The sequence below is a fragment of the Merops nubicus genome, unplaced genomic scaffold (assembly GCF_000691845.1).
Source record: "Merops nubicus isolate BGI_N331 unplaced genomic scaffold, ASM69184v1 scaffold27789, whole genome shotgun sequence".
Lineage (NCBI taxonomy): Eukaryota > Metazoa > Chordata > Aves > Coraciiformes > Meropidae > Merops > Merops nubicus.
This window is the reverse complement of record NW_008629673.1, coordinates 17528-27161: the sequence shown is the minus strand read 5'-3', so window position 1 is coordinate 27161 and position 9634 is coordinate 17528.

The window sequence follows — 9634 nt, the reverse complement described above, 5'->3', positions numbered from 1 at the left end:
TGCAAGAACAGTAAATTCTCCTGCGAACACGTGCAGTTTGGGTGGGAACGACCATGCTCGTGCTCTGTGGTAACTTGTATTTTGCTGGGACGTGGATGCTGGTGATGTGTCAAGTGTTGCCTCCTGCCCAGGTCCATCGAGAGAAGTGTACCTGTCTCTGGGCAGCACAGATCTTCTCGCCAGCGGGGCTGTGTGTGTGTTTGCCCCAGCTGAACTCCAGGTTTGACTTTTCATCTGGCTGGGTGACTGGTATGACTCCTGAGGATATTCCTATATGTATTGCAGTGTGGTTTCTTTTGACTATTTTTTGTTTGTTTGTTATTGATGCTGCTCATTTTCTGTCAATGGAAAGGTGTTCCAACAGGGGCATGCTAAAGTTTAAATTAAACTTTTCCAAGCACTTTCGGTTAAATGAGTGCAATTTGTGCATCCAGGTAAGTCCTTGGCACCAGCCTGAAGGTCCATCTCGTCTTTCCATAAATTCTGAAGTGCCTGAAAGTTTGAATTTCTTTTGTGCTTGGAGAAAGTACTTGGGTGATCATTTTGCTTATCTCCACTTCACTTGGCCACCTCTCCTCTTCCAGGCTGGAGAGCAGGAAGCCTGCTTCTCCTGCAAGGGGACCGCCTCTCCCTTCCCATCTCACCTACTTGTTCTGCACTGCCAGGAGGACACGAGCAGTTCGAGGTGCAGTGGTGGGGTGTTGCTCCCCCTTCCACCGCTGCTGCTGGTTCTCTCTCCTGCAGGAGAGATTACAATTTTAACTTCAGGGCTGCGCTGAGTGATTCCTAGGTCTCTACTGTCAAGTGAAAATTGGTATCCAGCTCATCACTGGCCTAGTATCTAGTCCAGACCTGCTTAATTATCACCTGCCCTCCAGAGCTGGGTATGAGGTGGCGATCAGGGCAGGGCTCTGGAGGCAGAACGAAGCGGGTGCTGCCGGAATTCCCAGTGCAGGGGTCAGATGCCGTTGGTATTTGGCAACCTCATCTCCTGCACATGTGCGTGGGGAAACATGCTGACGTTCACTGAAAGGCTGAGTGATTTATTTTTATTGCAGGGTCTTTTTGAAATCAATGCCAGTAGTGACTGTCTTCTGGCTGGAAGAGTTTGAAGCTGGGGAAGGGATCCTACACTTAATAAGCAGTGTCAGTCCCTGGGCGGTGGTGAGCTGCTGGCATGGTGCCCCGGCCTTTCCTGCCAGCTCTTTGTAGTGTGAGTTGGGGGAGTTTTTATTTTGATTTTTGGAACTTTTTATTTTTTTAATTTTGAATTGGATGCTCTGCTCTCTGCAGAAGACCTTTGTCTGTCCCATGCCCCTGGTGGAGAGTGCTTCTATGTCAGCGTGGATTTCATTTACAGGGAGAGGTTGGCAAGAGGTCTGTAAGCAAACAGGCCTCCAGAACTCTGTGCAGCACCCCTGTGTGCCCATGTCCTTTGTGCTGCTTCTGTCCGAGTGACAGCATTGGCCTGGCTATGAGGTAGCCATCACTTTTCTTCACCTTCTGGCCACTCTCTGTCCCCTCTGCATGAAGACCATTACTTAGCCATGGGAGAGGCCACAGCACCCCACCTCTTGTGTTCCCCACTCCAGAGGATATGTGGCTCCCTGCCTGCTTGTGTGGGATGTGCTGCCCTAGTGAGCAAGGGTCCACCGGAGGTTAATTTTTGACCATTTTGCATGTAGGTTACTGCAGCCTTTGCCTCTGTCTCCTGGGCTGCTGAGGATTTGGCAGAGAGCTGCTAACCACTGTCTGCGCTTGTGGTGGGAAGTTCCTGTAATGCTGCCCGTGCTGGGGGGTGGCCCATCGACACTGGAGCTGATCCTGGCTGGAGCTCCTGCCGGAGGCTGTTTCCAAGTGTCGTGGCGGTGGTGGTGGGAGGCCGCAGCGGTGGCGGGGCTGGGGTGCACATGGAGAGGGTCAGCTGATGGGATTCGCTCCTTCCCTGGGTTGTATTGTCTGTGCTTGACAATGTGTGTCCTGCTGTTCAGACCCAGCTATTACTGGCTCTGTAAGTGTCCCGCTTTCTCTGTTGTGGTTGGAGCCATGCTCCAAAGGCCACATAGGATGGCAGGCACAGCCTGGTTCCTTCACCCAGGGGTGGTGTTCGGAAAGCCAAGTTGGCCAAAGCAGACTGCAGACCAATTCCCCTAAGGCCTTGTCTGTACTATGCAAACAATGAAGCTTTACAGCAGCTATTGAACTTGTTTGCAGCTAGAGCTGGTCAGAATTTTTTATTTTTTGACTGAATGTGTCTTCTCCCAAAATATGGTGTTCTGTTGAAGCCAGCATTTTTCTTGGAGAGGTATTGTTTTCAATTATGTTTTTGATGAGAATGCTTCTTAATTTTAAGCCTTTTTTGTCATCTCTCAAAGAAAGAGAAAGAAAGGTCAAGGAATCTTTGCCCATCTGTTAAAATGCAGCTGTTTTGATGCAGTTCTGTGTTTTGAAATCGTCTGGAGGACTCGTCCTCTGAATTCCTGCACAGAGCAAAAACCCACCTTGACGTCTCAGAAACTGCCATGAAGTAAATCTGTGTGCTCTGACTGCCTGTGGTGCAACTGTACTCCAGCATGATTCAGTCTCTGAGGTCTAGGCCAAACACCATTAAAAACGGCTCATAAACCACCATAATTTGGGTCATGACCTGAGCATTTTTCGTTGTTATGGGATGATGATGGTGGCTCCACTGCTCAGTCTTCTGGGTCCTGCTGACATACAGCTTTTGAGAGTTTCATCTAGAACTTGGCTGTCCCCAAATCCCAGACCATGGGTCACCCACAGTGGGTGCTGGATCTTCTGGGTGGTGGTGTAAGGAGTGATGTTCCTATATGGTGATGATGAGAGAAGGATGGACAGCTGGGGAGGCATGAACTCTTGAGTCATAATGGATTCTAAGGAGGCACTGGCTTGTAGGGATGGAGACAGGTGTCCTGTGAGCCCAAGGCTCTTGTGCTCTGGACACTGAGCCTTCAGTAAGTCCCTCTTCTCCAGCGTGCTCTTGGCCTCCTTCACCTGTGATTTCCACACGTGGTCTCCCAACAGGCAGAGATGTCTGCAGCCTTTGTGGCCTGAACTTTTGAAGGTGGAGGTAGTTACCCACCTCCATGCTTTTGGAGATGCTCAGGGAAGAAGGATGCTGTGCGTATAAGCAAAGAAAATGTGCCCTCCTTTGCAGCTTTTCTGTTGCACAGATGTGTTTGGCTTTGGTCCTCTCTCAGGGTGGGCATCAGGCCCTCCATCTAGACTTGAAGGCTGTATATCCAGAGGTGTAGGAGGCATAGTCAAAATTCTTCAAGTCTTTTTTGAGCTCATGTTACTTAAAGTGGTGGGAAGCCTCTTGGATGTCTGCATGGCAGTTGCTGAACTGTTCTGAGCTGAGAATATCTGCTGTAATGAAGCGGTGCTCCTCCACCCTTGACTGCATCCAAATAGATATAACAGTGTTGTGGTTTGAGGGTATTTGATCTGTGTAGAAGGCCACGAAGGAGAGCTGGGTTTGCAGAACTCAGCGGAGACTGCGCCTGCAGGAAATTGCTTTCGTGTTGTCGCACCAGCTTTGCACCGTGCTGCACATCTGATGAGGCAGCAGTCAGAGCAGTGTGTTTTTGGTGTTCCTATTGATTTCCTCCTATCTCCAGCCCTTGTTTGTTATTCGGAGCCTGCCCTTCTGACCTGTGCTGAGTGGATGTTGGCTTTCCAGAAGGGGGATGTGGTACCACGTGGCTGTGTTACTGTTTGTCCTGGTGGTGCTGGCTTGTTAGGCAGCAGCTGGCAAGTTAAATAAAACTTAATCTTGCCTGTGGCTGCTGTTGGAAATTTTTGGGCCAAATCCTTTTTTGAAAGCATTGAGGTAGAGTAGAGTCTGTGAATTAGCCTAATCTCTGTGACTTTGTCTGCTTTGTCCGAGTGCTTATCTGTGTAATGCAATGGTGGCCTTAGGGGAACGAGTGAGCTCCTGAGCTGTGAATATCACTGTCTACATGAACTGTGTTAGCTTGCAGAGCTGAAGTATTAGTATCTCCCTGAGCCCCTGCTCTGCAGCTCTGGGTTTCACTTATTTCTATCGCTGTGTTGTTACTGCTGTAGCACTAATATTCAGCTTGTCCAGGAATGGGCTGGAATTCTCTGGAGGCTTTGGCAGGCAGATATGCCTGGTGCTGACCTTCCTGTGCCATGTAATCCTGTATGGCAGTGGCAGGTTGGGACTGTTGTGGTTGTATCAGTTGTTTATTAAAGGAGATGTCCCAGGGGCATTGTTTTTTCCAGTCACAGCTACCTATTGAAGGTGACAGAAGCAGCGTTTGGGTACCCTGCTCCACTCAGTCCTTTGTATTAGTTATCCCCTCACTGGAGTGTCTCCCTATATGTGGTGTTGGTTGAAATTTGCTGTCCTGTGAGAAGTGGAGTAAAGTAGGACCCGGTGAGTGGTGACTGTATCGCTGCGTGGGAGCCTGTCCTGGTCCTGGCCAAAGATGTGAGCTGAAGGGGGAAGGCTTGCTCGCCTGACTTTGAGCAGAGGTTTGTTTCTGGGAGATCTGGCACCGGCCGCTGTGTAGGAAGGTCTTTTCTCTGCTGGTTTTTGACCTGCCCCGAGGGTTTGAGGAGGAATTTCTTTGCTACATGGCCCCTCTGAGCGCTGGCAGCTGTCTCTGTGATGGGCTGGGAGTTCAGGGTTTGGGTAACAAAGGCTGTGGGCTTTTCCTTGTCTTGTGATGGCTGACAGCTCCTGCCATGTACAGGCTGATTCTGTGGACCCTGAGGGTCTGCCAGAGGCATCTGTGTTTTAAGAGCTGTGGCTCCGCATGGATTATCCTTTCAGGGAAGGTGATGCTAGCCCGTTAGCCTGCCCACTCTCTGGGCTTCAGCTTTTCCAACCACAGCATCGCCCTGACCTGCTTGAGGTTCCTTTTGTGCCTGGCCACCCGCGAGCAGACGGTTTGTCCCTACGCGCCACCGCCGTTGCCAACCCGAGCGGCGTCGGTCGGAAGCGTGATGCCAAACCTGGCGCTGTGGCCTGGCCTGGCGAGCAGGGCAGGGGCAGGGAGGAGGCTGCTGCTGGCAGCTGGGTGGGCCCCAGGCTGCTGCAGCTTCTCAAATGGAAGCTGTTTTCAGAAGCTGTGATGGATATGCAAACTCCGTGCTTCTGTTTGCATACGACTAACGAGCTGTCCCGGTTCATTCAGCCCTGCCTAGCTCAACCAGTATTTTAGTGCCATTTGCAGAGAGACTTGCCTGTGGGCCCAGCTGAGGCTGTGCTATGCTGGAAGCCCATCTAGGGCCCTAATGGAGGAAGTCTTGTCATGGCACTGTACTTGTTTGAATTTTCTGTAGCACTGAGAAGGGTGGATTTTCATGGATCCAGCAGCACAGCTGAGTCCCTTATGGCAGACCTTGTGGCTGTCTTAGACCTGGAGATGGTAAATGCACCTTTAGGTCCTGAAGGGACTCTTGCCAGCTGGGTTTTCCTTCCAGAGTGAAAATATTTCATTTCAGCTGGTGCCAAAAGGTGGGTTAGTTTGGGAAAACTCTTAAGACTGTTCCCTACCCTGACATCCTGGAAGCAGCAGAAGAGTTTTGAGGTGGCAGCATGTGCTTCAGCTTAGGGTTCACTCTGCCTGGGTTTCCTTGGGGCAGCTCCGACTTAGTGCAGAGATATGTAACATCTGTACAGTGTGTGCACATTGATGTGTCTGAGCTGGGTCAGACCCATCAGCAAGTGTCTGTGCTTCTGAACCCCCCTCCCTCCCCCCCCCCACAAACATGGGAGCCCACTCCAGGGAGCCTCTTCAACCGTTTTTTTTTTTTTTTTTTTTTTTTTTTTTTGGTATGTTGCTGGTGTGGGACACTAAAAATCTTTGCGTCCCTTCATGTGACATTACTTTTGCTGTTGGTACCTGTGCTCTGGTGGTAGGAAGCTGCATGGCACATATGCTCTCCTGTGCCATGAGGTGTGGAGGCTTGAGGTGGAGGCTGTGTCTGACTGTGGTATCTGCAAGGACCTGGTAAGCTCCTGGTCACTCAACACATGGTGCTGGCACAAAGTGTCTGTGGTGACTAAAGGAGAGATGCTTCATGGGGATTTTTTGTCAGTATCACAGTTAATTAGGAAGCTCAAAATCAGGGTCTTGTTGTAACTTGTCTTATCAGCAGATCCACAGACACAGGAACTGCAGTAATGTGCGACGAGTCTTTCTGGGCTGCTGTTAGGAATAGTTAATATGTAGAGTGACCAGTTCAACACGGTTACTGAGCTTATGGGATATTTACAGACTGCAGACTGGTTGTGCTGCCTTCCACTGCACTTCTCCATCCTTGAGGGACCTGGCAGTTGGCAGCTGTGGCTTTGAGACCCTCCACAAAAGGGACGTTTCATGTCACGTGTGAGCGTGACTGCTCGAGGTCACTGAGCATTAACCAGCCTTCAGTGCAGTTGTCAAAGATGGCAGGTGGGAAGATTTTTGAATGGTATGTGACAGGGTCAGGCCTGGGAGTTCATGAAGTCAAAGAAAAGCAGCAGCTCTGAGTTGGACTTGGTCCTGCAGAGGTGGAGTATGTCACTGTAATGATCCAAAGCACCAACCTCTTCTAAATTTTGGGGAAGCTCACCCTGTTGTTGAAAAGGCTGATGATGCCTGGTGTACAGGCAAGTCTTGGCAGGATCTGGACTGGGTTCTGTATGTGGCACCTCATGCAGACTACAGGTTAAAGCCAGTCTTCACTTACAGCAGGGCTGCTAAACCAGAGAAGCCTGGCTGCTTGCAGAAAATGCCAGCCTTCCACATTGAGACCATGGCCTGGGCCCCATTTCTGTGAATCTCTGACACTCCTTTGGAAAAGTCCTAGGCAGGTGATGGTCTCCTGAGCGCCTAGATATTGCTTTGTCCAGTGGAACATCCATCAGGTGTCAGGACATGTCCTTGGAGCCAGGGTGAGGTCTCATAAAAGAAGGAAAAATAAATGAGTATTTTTGTTGCAGGGACTAAATCAACAGCGTGGTGGAGACAGCTCACATTTTCCCTGCTTCTTTGTTAATTAGATTCCTTTTAATTTACAGTAATTGACTGGCTTCTGCTTTGTGGCTCTCATCCGCTTTCTGGAGCTCTATTTGAGTGAGTTGTGTAGCAGCACATGCTTGGTTTGGTTAGGACTGGAGCATCTTTCTTGTCTCCTTCTTCCAGCAGTTGAACAGTGTTTGGTGGGTGATGGCTGGGAGGCAAGCTTGGCTGGCCTGGTGAAGGGGGCCTGGTAGGAGAACGCCTGTTGTATTGTTCAAGGGCTTAGCCCTGGGTCTTGAAAGGAGTTTGGTGAAGTGGCTGGTATTAGCTGAAATAAATGAATCATGTAAAAGGCAACTAAAACGTGCTGTGTTGGCTGTCTCGGTGTACAGGGAATTGTACCATCCCCTGCACTGACCCCATGGAAGGCAGGAGGTGGGCTGGCACAGCTAGCCTTTCTCTACCTTTGCTTGGTTTTCTCTACTAGTAGACCTATGTAGGAGCTGATTGTTTAAACTGTTGGCTTTCTCCAAGTTCTCCTTGGCTTGCTGACAGTTTCCTGGGAGTGAATAGTTTAGACTGGGCCAAAAATTATCCAGGGCTCAAAGGTGAGTAAGGAAAAGAACATGCCCTTACCCCAGTGATGGTCAGAAATGTTTCTTATGAGCGTTCAGACCCCTCATGCTGTCTTCTGCCTCCTGCATTTTAGGACCAGAGGGACACAGTGTCACTGTTTGCCCTTTTTTCAGGGTGATGCAATAGGCGGGGATTGAGGACAAAGTTCTTTCTTTGCCACCATGCAGCTGTTGTGGCTCTGAAAGCCTCTTCTTTGCATGAGTCCTCCTCATTGTCTTTGGCAGATGTTTTGTGGTGGAACTTAGTTTTGAGCTTTATTAACTCCCTGATGGTTTTATAGAGGCTCTCTGCGTGTCTTATAGACCCAGTTAGCAGAGATGTTGCTGATGGTAGCGCAGCTGGATGCGAAGAGTAGGTGCAGTCATCTAGAGCCTGTTATCCTTTAGGGCCCCTTCCCACTGGGTAGGAGGTTGGGCTGGTTTCCTCGAGAGACTCTTGCAAAGTTGTTTGTGCCAGGAGAGAGTAATGTGAGCTGGTCAGTGTCTTGAGGGCAGGACACGTGTGAAGGCTGCGTTGTCATTTCCTGGTGGAGACCTGTCATTAAATACAAATTAATTGTTAACATGATGGGGGAAGCAAACCTCACTCTCCTCCCCACAGACATCTGCCTTGGTCTGTGTCTTCCAAGACCTGCTCTGGAGGTGGCTGCCCAGCAAAGAGATGCTCCAAGAGCAGAGGGCTGGTTCTGGGCAGGGCTGCTGTGCTGGCAGCCCAGGACAAGGGGGTGCTGGCGAGCAGACTGCTGTGTGGCAGCTCCCCGATTCTCCAGGTGTGGAAGTCCAAGCTTTCAGATGTTGTTTCCCACCCTCCCCCTCTTCCTATTTTCCCCCTCTTCTCCTCTCCTTGCTCTCCTGCTGAGTTGATGCTTTTCCAGGAATGAGCTGTACTGCTGGCCCAGCACATTCCACAGCAGCAGCGCTTTCTTGGCAGGAGCCTCGTGTGCTGTTAAGAAAAAGCAGGACTGACTTGGCGTCCCTCAGCTGAGGGCCAGAAAAGGAAGGCCTGGTTCTGCTTCCTCACAGTGTATGCAGGATCTTCACAGACGTCGAGGCCCTCTCCCTTGGCCGTTGTGTAGTGCTAACATCACACCGCCCCTCCAGCAGCCCCTGGAGCCCTTTACAGCTCCTCCTTGCTGTCATCTTAACCAGCATGCAGTCCCCGAGTGTTGCAAGGGAGACTGCTGCTTTTTTAGCCAGCTTAGAAAGGGATGAGTGATTTCTGTGGTGAGTTGCAAGGAGTTCCCTGTGGGGCCCAGACACCTTGTCCATAAGCTTCTCTGTAAAGTGGTGGTATGCCCTTCATGTTTTGCTACTGGCAGTAGCTGGGTGAACCCTTTTTCCACCTCTGCGCAGGTTCCTTTCTGTTGGCAGGAGCTGCTGTGTTGCAGCTCTGTGTCGTGGACTCTTCCTGACATCTGCACCCAGACAGAGCTAAGTGCCACAGCACTCTGCTGTGCTTACCATCTCTTAACTTTAATATGAATTGTAGCAACTGCCTCAGAATTTTACCCTGTTCTTATCAGTTGGGGCCTCTGTGGGCCTGTTTACTACCCTACCTTGAATACAAGCCCAGCTTTTGGTCACTCTTTTATATGTGGATTTCTCTTGGTTCCTTGAAGGTCATTTATGTAGATGGTTAACCTCAAATCTTTCTCACAGTGAGTTCTTGCACTTGTCTTGTATCCTGTGTAGGGCTGTGCAAGCTCTGAAGAGTTGTTGAGGAGCTCAAACTGAGGTACCAGGCAGAAGAGCCTGGCTGGGCTTCTGCTGGGAGTTCCCATTTGTCCTGATTTCCAATTCAAAGAGACTAAAAGTGTCACTGAACCTTCGGGGGGCCTGGAGAAGGCTTTCTTTGATGATGTCTCTAAATGTCCTTCTGGGGGTTGGAAGCATGACTTGGGCAGGGCGGGATTAATTAGGGTGGAGGTGCCTCCTGCAGCCCCTGCACAGCCTCTCCTCCCGGCTGGAGAACAGGCTGGCTGGGCTCATTAGCAGAGCAGT